This window comes from Mesoplodon mirus, assembly GCF_964341445.2.
Source record: "Mesoplodon mirus genome assembly, chromosome: 12".
Classification (NCBI taxonomy): domain Eukaryota; kingdom Metazoa; phylum Chordata; class Mammalia; order Artiodactyla; family Ziphiidae; genus Mesoplodon; species Mesoplodon mirus.
In genome coordinates, this window is record NC_138988.1 from 90,166,615 (window position 1) to 90,179,627 (window position 13,013).

General features: G+C 39.1%; 1 protein-coding gene across 9 annotated transcripts in view; it reads right to left on the bottom strand.

The window, feature by feature from the left end:
* The window catches only part of CDKAL1 (CDKAL1 threonylcarbamoyladenosine tRNA methylthiotransferase), a 669,277-nt gene that overhangs the window by 399,180 nt on the left and 257,084 nt on the right, over positions 1-13,013 (bottom strand). The window lies entirely within an intron of this gene.

Consider the following 13,013-nt stretch of genomic DNA (forward strand, 5'->3'; position numbering starts at 1 on the left):
CTCCCGTTGCAGAGCACAGGCTCCAGACGCGCAGGCTCAGCGGCCATGGCTCACGGGCCCAGCCACTCCGCGGCATGTGGGATCCTCCCGGACCGGGGCATGAACCCGTGTCCCCTGCATCGGCAGGCGGACTCTCAACCACTGCGCCACCAGGGAAGCCCCCGATGGCAACTTTTATGTTACTTGTGTTTTACCAAAAATTTTTTAAAAGAATACATGATTATTTGTGGGCTTAATGCACAGAAGATTACAGTTTACTTAAAAAAATAGGCATGTATCTTACTCATCTTACTATCTGATGTAGTATCTAACACAGTAACTTGTATACTATTAGAATATCAACAAATACTCAGTTATGGGTGATTTCATAATGAACCAGACCAGATGTCAAGCCAATACTTTGTTACAGTCAGGAGCAGTGCTTAACAGAAAATGGGCTGGCAATTATTAATTCTATCTGCTTAGAAACAAATCCAGAAGATACAATGAAGCAGGGAAAGGGAAGCCAGGAATGGAGAGGGATGGGGAGATACCATGGATCTTGGTAGGCAAAAGGATCTGCACTCCTGTCTTCAAGGTCAGGCAGTTGGGAACAGGAAACTAAAGCTTGGAGACTAAAACTGTAAGGCCAGGGACCCTACAGAGGATATAAACACAGTACAATGTGTACACCAAACCAAATAGACCATCCAACAAGAGAAATCAAAGGGCCAAAGTATCCATCAAAAAACCAATGATTTCATTTATCCATTTTCAATATAACTGTCCATACATTTTCCATCAATAGTTCCCAGACCTTAAGATGTCACAGAGCAATAAATTTAAAATGCACACACTTAAAACTGGCAACCAAATAGGGTGCAAACTTTCTATTTTGCCAAGTAAAGACATTTTTTTAGAAAGTTAAACTACCCTATTGTGTTTATATATTTTTATATTTTAAAATGTTTTAAATTTTAATATTTTTATTATAATAAAAGATATATTTATATTTTAAAATATATAAAATATTAAAATCTGATATAAAATAAAATATCTGATTTCCCTTTAAGTCTTCAGCGTTACTAAATGTAGTATTCAACAATGAATGCACTTCAACAATGTTAGCAGCTACTATTATTATTAATAGGAGTAATTTAGCACTCCATTCCTTGAATGTTTACATAATAACATTATAACCTATAAGTCACATAAAATAAAAGCTTGATATTCTCACGGGAAAAGTAACTTTAAATGGATGATATCTGACACACACAGTTTCAAGTAGTTCTGAATTGAGCTGAACAGGTTAGACTTGTATGTACGTGATTCACTGTGTGCTTGACCATTTTATATTTCTGGAAGTGGATTTCCAACAGTGCAGGAGGGTTATCTTTTCTCCACACCCTCTCCAGCATTTATTGCTTGTAGACTTTTTGATGGTGGCCATTCTGCCTGGTGTGAGGTGATACCTCATTGTAGCTTTGATTTCCATTTCTCCGATAATTAGTGATGTTGAGCATCTTTTCATGTGCTTTTCGGCCATCTTTATGTCTTCTTTGGTCTACGATAATCTTTAGAATTGAAGAGATACAGGCAAAAATAGCAGAAAAATGGCTTTAACTGAACATTAGCCTAAATCGAGTAACATGCCAACTGATACAAACATAGAATATAATTAATAAGCAACAATAATAATCACAGTTGGATTTTCAATGTGTTCTATTTATAGCTAGTGGTTTACTCCCTGGGGGACAAAGTCCCACCCCCATAACAGCAACAACTGTCTTCTGAATGTGTTTACCAAAATAGCATGGTGAAAGATGAGGAAATTCTGACAACCACAGAGCACATACTTTTCCAAAAATTTTCTTTTATTCCGCCTACACTGTTATCTTTAGTTTTATAAAACAATGACGGCAGTACAAACAATTAAGACTAAGCTATTATCTCTAGACCTTTCAACGACAGCAGTGGAGGTCGCTGTAGCCACCAAATAATATTTGCTAGTGAAGCAAAACTACCTGATTGGCCATTAGAACTGGAGAACACATACAAAGTTACTCTGTGCTGCTGATCTGAATTAACTTATGAATGTCCAAGCTGAAAAAGAAATAGGGACTCTGATGGCAACTATTTAGCTGCTACCATGGTAGGGGACTTTATTTATATAGTGGGTGTGTAAATCATATATACATTTACATATATATTATGTTTATATATTATGTGTATATTTAGGTTTATAAATATATACATATAATTCTTCCTTTTAAAATACAATTCTGCCATGTAGGACATATTCCTAACATACTATAAGGTCAAAGAAGCAATAAAAATACTCTTTTTAAAGTAACATAATCAAGTAGATATGTATTTGTATGTAAAGCACAAACACACAAGTACAGACACACACACACACACACAGTTTCGCCACTTCCACTCATAAATATTCACTGCATCTCTGAGTTTGTGTTTTGGGTTTGACTTTTTTTTTCTTTTTCTTTTTACGTACAGATACCTGGCCCCCTTTCCAAACTTACTGAATCAGAATCTGCAAGAATGGAACCAAGGCATATGTACTTGTAAAACGTAGTACTATTTTTATATGCCTGAGTTGAAGCCAAATTTACTTGGTGATAATATTAGAAATAACAATTTACTTCAATATTAGAAATAACAATTTATTTCCTGTGGCTTAACAGTTAACAATTATCTCCTATTAAACTAAGGAAAACTAAATCTTCACTTTCGAGAACTCTTAAGGATAACTTATGTGAAGTGATCTCTAGCAAAGACTTATCTAAGAGTTAATCTCCACAAAGTTTGACTAACCACACACTAATTATACCAACCAGAAAAAAAAAATGAACCCCAATATCTGAATAATGAACCTCAAACTATATTGAAAAGTAAAGGAGTATCAGCAGAGAGGTATTGTTTTTCCTTCCTTAGTGGCTCTGGAGGCTGACGTCTGCCGGCATGAGATCTCACAGGAAACACTGGCAGAAACTAATTCTATAACATATAACAGGTACCATATTTTGGCGCCTAGGATAAAAGGTATTGTTCGAACATGGGTCAAAACATCCTGGGAACAGAAAAAAAAAGTCTTATATTTCAACTGTGTTGAAACTAGAAAGCTAAACTCAGATAATTTTCTAACCTGTGTAGGAAAATAAATTGGGTCAAATAATGGTATAATTACATAATGAAGACAGAGGAGGTGTTTTAAATTGAAATGGAAAAGTAAAGCCTAAGCATTTATGCAATTACCCAACTTTGTTTTTTTTTTTTTTTTGGCCGCACCACGTGGCTTGTGGGATCCTATTTCCTTGACCAGGGATCTAACCCGGGGACCCTGGCAGTGAAAGCAGGGAGTCCCAACTGCTTGACTGCCAGGGAATTCCCAATTACCCACCATTTTCACTTCAACAAATCCTCTAAATGTGAGAGCTACAATTCCAATTAGCATTATAATAATCGAATAAGTAAAATCCAATGCCTCTCTCTCCCCTTTGGCAATTATATCTAAAGCAGGGCCAAGACAAAATACCATATATCAGAGATAAAATGAGGGGACCAGGGACTTCTCTGGCGGTCCAGTGGTTAGGACTCAGTGCTTCCACTGCAGGGGGCACGGGTTCGATCCCTAGTTAGGGAACTAAGATCCTAAATGCCACACCGGGCAGCATCCCCCCCCCAAAAAAAATGAAGGGACCAGCAGGTCCCTAATGTAAAGTCACTAGCTATCAAGCCAACCACCAAAACCTCCAAGAGGAAAGCTTTTCCCACTCAAGCCTCAGGTGCACAATGGTCTGTTTAGTGTACAGCATTCTCCTTCATACATATTACACCTATTTCCTTGAATGATTGTAAGAACCCCTACTGATTCAATAAAAGCTCTTTTTCTTTCTTTTTTGGGACAAGGAGTGATAAAAGCTATCCCAATTAAATATAGAATTTAATCCTTTCTAAAGAATCATGCTGTTTTCAGAAACATTAGGATAAAAGAAGGAAAAATGTACCTCAAATGGAAGAAATATTTCAATTTAAAAACTCGAATGGGAACACTAAAAGAGAATGTTTTACAGAAAAGCCATATACCAGTTAAGGAGAACTTCCTTCCCAAGGGATGGGGATACACATGGGGGTTTATGATCCTAAAGAAGCCACCCTTTGATGGAGGCAAAAGTGAATCGTAAGAAGCCTCTGGCTCTCCAGTAGGGCTAGTCATACAGGCAGACACAAAGGTATGGAATGTTACCTTTGCTTAAAAGAATCAACCGATGCAATACAGTAAGATAGTTTATCCAAATGTTGGAGATCAGACCAGGTACCTGAGAGCCCACAACTCCCAAAGAGTACAAAACAAATGATAGGAAATGCTGTTTATTAGTATGTCCCAGAGTAGATTTCTTACCTATCCTTAAATGTTTATTTTGTTGACTTTCAACAGATCCTACTGGAAAATTCTTTTTTATATTTCCAAATATCTCCTGTCCTATTTAACTTTTTTTTCTAGATTAAATAGGGAAAACTGGTTCATTTTAAAACTTAACAAGAAAAAATCATTCTAATTTGGCTTACTAATTCCATTTCCAGGGGCTCTAGAGGTTGCTGATGAGAGTACAAATTAGTATAACTTTTCTGAAGACAAATCTGCTAATATGTGTTAAAAAGCCTCACAATGTTCCCCAATAACTCCATTTCCAACCTAATAAACATTTTATTTTAAATTGTTTAATTTGTATACAGTATACAAAGAAATAATCTTTCAAGTACAGATTTTTTAACATCTTTATTGGAGTATAATTGGTTTACAATGTTGTGTGAGTTTCTGCTGTATATTAAAGTGATTCAGCTATATGTATACATAATCCCCATATCCCCTCCGTCTTGCACCTCCCTCCCACCCTCCCTATCCCCCACCCCTCTAGGTGGTCACAAAGCACAGAGCAGATCTCCCTGTGCTATGCAGCTGCTTCCCACTAGCTGCCTATTTTACATTTGGTAGTGTATATATGTCCATGCCACTCTCTCACTTCATCCCAGCTTACCCTTCCCCCTCTCCGTGTCCGAAAGTCCAACTTCTACGTCTGCATCTTTACTCCTGTCCCTCCCCTAGGTTCATCAGAACCATTTTTTTTTAGATTCCATATATATGTGTTAGCATCAAGTACAGATTCTTAAAAACACAACACTATTGTTGACATAATAATAATAGTAAGCTAACAGTTGCACAATGCTTACTGTCTGCAAGGCACTAAGCACTCTAGATGTATTAAATCACTTTTAATCCTTAGAGCAACGTTGTGAGGTTCATGTTTTTATCGACCTTCTTTTACACATGAAGAAACTGAGGCAGAATGAGGCTAAGTAACTTATTAAAGGCTACTAATTAGGTGTGAGGCTAGGATTTGAAACCAAGAAGCCCTAGATCATCAACTTCGATATACAAAGTCAAAATGTGCTAGACTAATATACACGATTTTACTATGTTCTGATATCCATTACCAAATATCATATCCCAAGGCATCTAAATTCCACCATGATAAAAGAAAAATATTAAAGGCAACTAAAACATATATAACACATGGTAAATTCTCAAAGAAACTACTGAGGAAGCCCCTTCGCGGGCGGAGACTGCGGGTGGCGGAGGGGGGACCTTCGGAGCCGCGGAGGAGAGCGCAGCAACAAGGTTGCGGAGGGCAAAGCGGAGAGATTCCCGCACAGAGGATCGGTGCCGACCGGCACTCACCAGCCTGAGAGGCTTGTCTGGTCACCCGCCGGGGCGGGCGGGGCTGGGAGCTGAGGCTCAGGCTTCAGAGGTCGGATCGCAGGGAGAGGACTGGGGTTGGCAGCGTGAACACAGCCTGAAGGGGCTAGTGCGCCACAGCTAGGCAGGAGGGAGTCCGGGAAAAAGTCTGGAGCTGCCAAAGAGAAAAGAGACTTTTTCTTCCCTCTTTGTTTCCTGTTGCGCGAGGAGAGGGGATTCAGAGCACCGCTTGAAGAAGCTCCAGAGACGGGCGTGAGCCGCGGCTAACAGTGCGCACCCCAGAGACGGGCATGAGATGCTAAGGCTGCTGCTGCCGCCACCAAGAAGCCTGTGTGCGAGCACAGGTCACTATCCACACCACCCTTCCGGGGAGCCTGTGCAGCCCAACACTGCCAGGGTCCCGAGATCCAGGGACAACTTCCCCGGGAGAGCGCACGGCACGCCTCTGGCTGGTGCAACGTCACGCCGGCCTCTGCCACCGCAGGCTCGCCCCGCACTCCGTACCCCTCCCTCCCCCTGGCCTGAGTGAGCCAGAGCCCCCGAATCAGCTGCTCCTTTAACCCTGTCCTGTCTGAGCGAAGAACAGACGCCCTCAGGCGACCTACATGCACAGGCGGGGCCAAATCCAAACCTGGGCCCCGGGAGCTGTGAGAACAAAGAAGAGAAAGGGAATCTCTCCCAGCAGCCTCAGGAGCAGCGGAGTAAATCTCCACAATCAACTAGATGTACCCTGCATCTGTGGAATACCTGAATAGACAACGAACCATCCCAAATTGAGGAGGTGGACTTCGGGAGCAACAATATATATATATTTTTTTCCATTTTTCTCTTTCTGTGAGTGTATATGTGTACGCTTCTGTGTGTGATTTTGTCTGCATAGCTTTGCTTTTACCATTTGTCCTCGGGTTCTGTCTGGCCGTTTTTTGTTTTTTACATCTTTATTGGAGTATAACTGCTTTACAATGGTGTGTTGGTTTCTGCTTTATAACAAAGTGAATCAGTTATACATATACATATGTTCCCATATCTCTTCCCTCTTGTGTCTCCCTCCCTCCCACCCTCCCTAACCTTTTTAAAATTTTTTTTACTTAAATTTTTTTTCTTAATAATTATTTTTTATTTTAATAACTTTATTTTATTTTAGCTTCTTTCTTTTCTCCCTTTCATTCTGAGCCGTGTGGATGACAGGCTCTTGGTGCTCCAGCCCGGCATCAGGGCTGTGCCACTGAGGAGGGAGAGCCAAGTTGAGGACACTGGTCCGCAAGAGACCTCCCAGCTCCACGTAATATCAAACGGCAAAAATCTCCCAGAGATCTCCATCTCAATGCCAAGACCCAGCTCCACTCAACGACCAGCAAGCTACAATGCTGGACACCCTATGCCAAACAACTAGCAAGGCAGGAATACAACCCCATCCATTAGCACAGAGGCTGCCTAAAATCATAATGAGGCCACAGACATCCCAAAACACACCACTGGATGTGGACCTGCCTACCAGAAAGATTAGATCCAGCCTCATCCACGAGAACACAGGCACTAGGTCCTTCCACCAGGAAGCCTACACAACCCACTAAACCAACCTTAACCACTGGGGGCAGACACCAAAAACAACAGAAACTATGAACCTTCAGCCTGCGAAAAGGAGACCCCAAACACAGTAAGTTAAGCAAAATGAGAAGACAGAGAAACACACAGCAGATGAAGGAGCAAGGCAAAAACCCACCAGACCAGGGGCTGCCCTGGTGGCGCAGTGGTTGAGAGTCCACCTGCCAATGCAGGGGACACAAGTTTGTGCCCCGGGCTGGGAAGATCCCATGTGCCGCGGAGTGGCTGGGCCCGTGAGCCATGGCTGCTAAGCCTGCGCGTCCAGAGCCTGTGCTCCGCAACGGGAGAGGCCACAACAGTGAGAGGCCCACATACCACAAAAAAACAAAACAAAACAAAACAAAAAACCCACCAGACCTAACAAATGAAGAGGAAGTAGGCAGTCAACCTGAAAAAGAATTCAGAATAAGGATAGTAAAGACGATCCAAAATCTTGGAAATAGAATGGAGAAAATACAACAAACGTTTAACAAGGACCTAGAAGAACTAAAGAGCAAACAAACAGAGATGAACAACACAATAAATGAAATTTAAAATTCTCTAGAAGGGATCAATAGCAGAATAACTGAGGCAGAAGAACAGACAAGTGACCTGGAAGATAAAATAGTGGAAATAACTACTGCAGAGCAGAATAAAGAACAAAGAATTGAGGACAGTCTCAGAGACCTCTGGGACAAGATTAAATGCACCAACATTCGAATTATAGGGGTCCCAGAAGAAGAAGAGAAAAAGAAAGGGACTGAGAAAATATTTGAAGAGATTATAGTAGAAAACTTCCCTAATATGGGAAAGGAAATAGTTAATCAAGTCCAGGAAGCACAGAGAGTACCATACAGGATAAATCCAAGGAGAAACATGCCAAGACACATATTAATCAAACTATCAAAAATTAAATACAAAGAACAAATATTAAAAGCAGCAATGGAAAAACAACAATTAACACATAAGGGAATCCCCATAAGGTAAACAGCTGATCTTTCAGCAGAAACTCTGCAAGCCAGAAGGGAGTGGCAGGACATATTTAAAGTGATGAAAGAGAAAAACCTACAATCAAGATTACTCTACCCAGCAAGGATCTCATTCAGATTTGACAGAGAAATTAAAAGCTTTACAGACAAGCAAAAGCTAAGAGAATTCAGCGCCACCAAATCAGCTCTACAACAAATGCTAAGGAACTTCTCTAGGCAGGAAACATAAGAGAAGGAAAAGACCTACAATAATAAACCCAAAACAATTAAGAAAATGGGAATATGAACATATGTATCGATAATTACCTTAAATGTAAATGGATTAAATGCTCCAACCAAAAGACACAGACTGGCTGAATGGATACAAAAACAAGACCCATATATATGCTGTCTACAAGAGACTCACTTCAGATGTAGGGACACATACAGACTGAAAGTGAGGGGATGGAAAAAGATATTCCATGCAAATGGAAATCAAAAGAAAGCTGGAGTAGCAATTCTCATATCAGACAAAATAGACTGTAAAACAAAGACTATTACAAGAGACAAAGAAGGACACTACATAATGATCAAGGGATCTATCTAAGAAGATATAACAATTGTAAATATTTATGCACCCAACATAGGAGTACCTCAATATATAAGGCAAATACTAACAGCCATAAAACGGGAAATTGACAGTAACACAATCATAGTAGGGGACGTTAACACCGCACTTTCACCAATGGACACATCATCCAAAGTGAAAATAAATAATGAAACAAAAGCTTTAAATGATACATTAAACAAGATGGACTTAATTGATATTCATAGGACATTCCATCCAAAAACAACAGAATACACATTCTTCTCAAGTGCTCATGGAACATTCTCCAGGATAGATCATACAGATCAAGCCTTGGTAAATTTAAGAAAATTGAAATCGTATCAAGTATCTTTTCCGACCACAACGCTAGGAGACTAGATATCAATTATGGAAAAAAATGTGTAAGAAATACAAACACATGGACGCTAAACAACACAGTACTTAATAACCAAGAGATCACTGAAGAAATCAAAGAGGAAATCAAAAAATACCTAGAAACAAATGACAAGGAAAACACAATGACCCAAAACCTGTGGGATGCAGCAAAAGTAGTTCTAAGAGGGAAGTTTATAGCTATACAAGCCTACCTTAAGAAACAAGAAACATCTCAAATACACAACCTAAACTTACACCTAAAGCAATTAGAGAAAGAAGAACAACAACAACAACAAAAAAACCTATGTTAGCAGAAGGAAAGAAATCATACAGATCAGATCAGAAAAAAATGAAAAAGAAATGAAGGAAACGATAGCAAAGATCAATAAAACTAAAAGCTGGTTCTTGGAGAAGATAAACAAAATTGATAAACCATTAGCCAAACTCATCAAGAAAAAAAGGGAGAAGACTCAACTCAACAGAATTAGCAATGAAAAAGGAGAAGTAACAACTGACACTGCAGAAATACAAAGGATCATGAGAGATTACTACAAGCAACTCTATGCCAATAAAATGGACAACCTGGAAGAAATGGACAAGTTCTTAGAAATGCACAACCTTCCGAGACTGAACCAGGAATATAAAATATGAACAGACCAATCACAAGCAATGAAATTGAGACTGTGATTAAAAATCTTCCAACAAACAAAAGCCAAAGACCAGATGGCTTCACAGGCGAATTCTATCAAACATTTAGAGAAGAGCTAACATCTATCCTTCTCAAACTCTTCCAAAATACAGCAGACAGAAGAACACTCCCAAACTCATTCTACGAGGCCACCATCACCCTGATACCAAAACCAGGCAAGGATGTCACAAAGAAAGAAAACTCCAGGCCAATCTCACTGATGAACATAGATGCAAAAATCCTCAACAAAATACTAGCAAACAGAATCCAACAGCACATTAAAAGGATCATACACTATGATCAAGTGGGGTTTGTCCCAGGAATGCAAGGATTCTTCAATATACGCAAATCAATCAACGTGATACACCATATTAACAAATTGAAGGAGAAAAACCATATGATCATCTCAATAGACGCAGAGAAAGCTTTCGACAAAATTCAACAGCCATTTATGATCAAAACCCTCCAGAAAGTAGGCATAGTGGGAACTTTCCTCAACATAATAAAGGCCATATATGACAAACCCACAGCCAGCATCGTCCTCAATGGTGAAAAACTGAAACCATTTCCGCTAAGATCAGGAACAAGATAAGGTTGCCCACTCTCACCACTATTATTCAACATAGTTTTGGAAGTTTTAGCCACAGCATTCAGAAAAGAAAAAGAAATAAAACGAATCCATATCGGAAAAGAAGTAAAGCTGTCACTGTTTGCAGATGACATGATACTATACATAGAGAATCCTAAAGATGCTACCAGAAAACTACTAGAGTTAATCAATGAATTTGGTAAAGTAGCAGGATACAAAATTAATACACAGAAATCTCTTGCATTCCTATACACTAATGATGAAAAATCTGAAAGTGAAATTAAGAAAACACTCCCATTTACCATTGCAAGAGAAAGAATTAAATATCTAGGAATAAACCTACCTAAGGAGACAAAAGACCTGTATGCAGAAAATTATAAGACACTGATGAAAGAAATTAAAGATGATACAAATAAATGGAGAGATATACCATGTTCTTGGATTGGAAGAATCAACATTGTGAAAATGAATCTACTACCTACAGCAATCTACAGATTCAATGCAATCCCTATCAAACTACCACTGGCATTTTTCACAGAACTAGAACAAAAAAATTCACAATTTGTATGGAAACACAAAAGACCCCGAATAGCCAAAGCAATCTTGAGAAAGAAAAACGCAGCTGGAGGAATCAGGCTCCCTGACTTCAGACTATACTACAAAGCTACAGTAATCAAGACAGTATGGTACTGGCACAAAAACGGAAATATAGATCTATGGAACAGGATCGAAAACCCAGAGATAAACCCAAGCACACATGGTCACCTTATCTTTGATAAAGGAGGCAAGAATATACAATGGAGATAAGACAGACTCTTCAATAAGTGGCGCTGGGAAAACTGGACAGCTACATGTAAAAGAATGAAATTAGAACACTCCCTAACACCATACACAAAAATAAGCTCAAAATGGATTAAAGACCTATGTGTAAGTAAGGCCAGACAGTATCAAACTCTTAGAGGACAACACAGGCAGAACATTCGATGATATAAGTCCCAGCAAGATCCTTTTTGACCCGCCTCCTAGAGAAATGGAAATAAAAACAAAAATAAACAAATGGGACCTAATGAAACTTAAAAGCTTTTGCACAGCAAAGGAAACCATAAACAAGACAAAAAGTCAACCCTCAGAATGGGAGAAAATATTTGCAAATGAAGCAACTGACAAAGGATTAATCTCCAAAGCATACAAGCAACTCATGTAGCTCAATATCAAAAAAACAAACAACCCACTTCAAAAATGGGCAGAAGACCTAAATAGACATTTCTCCAAAGAAGATATACAGATTGCCAACAAACACGTGAAAGGATGCTCAACATCACTAATCATTAGAGAAATGCAAGTGAAAACTACAATGCGGTATCACCTCACACTGGTCAGAATGGCCATCATCAAAAAGTCTACAAACAATAAATGCTGGAGAGGGTGTGTAGAAAAGGGAACCCTCTTGCACTGTTGGTGGGAATGTAAACTGATACAGCCACTATGGAGAACAGTATGGAGGTTCCTTAAAAAACTACAAATAGAACTACCATATGACCCAGCAATCGCACTACTGGGCCTATACCCTGAGAAAACCATAATTCAAAAAGCACATGCACCCCAATGTTCATTGCAGCTCTATTTACAATAGCCAAGACATGGAAGCAACCTAAATGCCCATCAACAGATGAATGGATAAAGAAGATGTGGCAATTATATACAATGGAATATTACTCAGCCATAAAAACGAACGAAACTGAGTTATTTGTAGTGAGGTGGATGGACCCAGAGCCTGTCATACAGAGTGAAGTAAGTCAGAAAGAGAAAAACAAATACCATATGCTTACACATATATATGGAATCTAAAAAAAAAAAAAAAAAAGAAAAGAAGAAGGTCAGAAGAACCTAGGGGCAAGATGGGAGTAAAGATGCAGACCTACCAGAGAATGGACTTGAGGATACAGGGAGGGGGAAGGGTAAGCTGGGACAAAGTGAGAGAGTGGCATGGACATATATACACTATGAAACGTAAAATAGATAGCTAGTGGGAAATAGCCGCATAGCACAGGGAGATCAGCTTGGTGCTTTTTGACCACCTAGAGGGGTGGGAGGGAGGGAGATGCAAGGGGGAAGAGATATGGGGACATATATGTATAACTGAATCACTTTGTTATAAAACAGAAACTAACACACCATTGTAAAGCAATTATACTCCAACAAAAATGTTTTAAAAATATAATAATAAAATTTAAAAAAAGTAAAATATCATTAAAATATGTTCCTTTTATGCTAATTAGACTAAAGAAAAAAATAAACTATTTACATTTTTGGATCTTTTAACTGCCAAGAAAATAAACATTATTTTGTCCTTATTTCAGGAAAAGTAGTTAGTTAGCTACAAAAATGTTAACCTACAACAGCTGTACACCCTTCAAAGTCACAACTCATCAGATGCATCCCCCAAT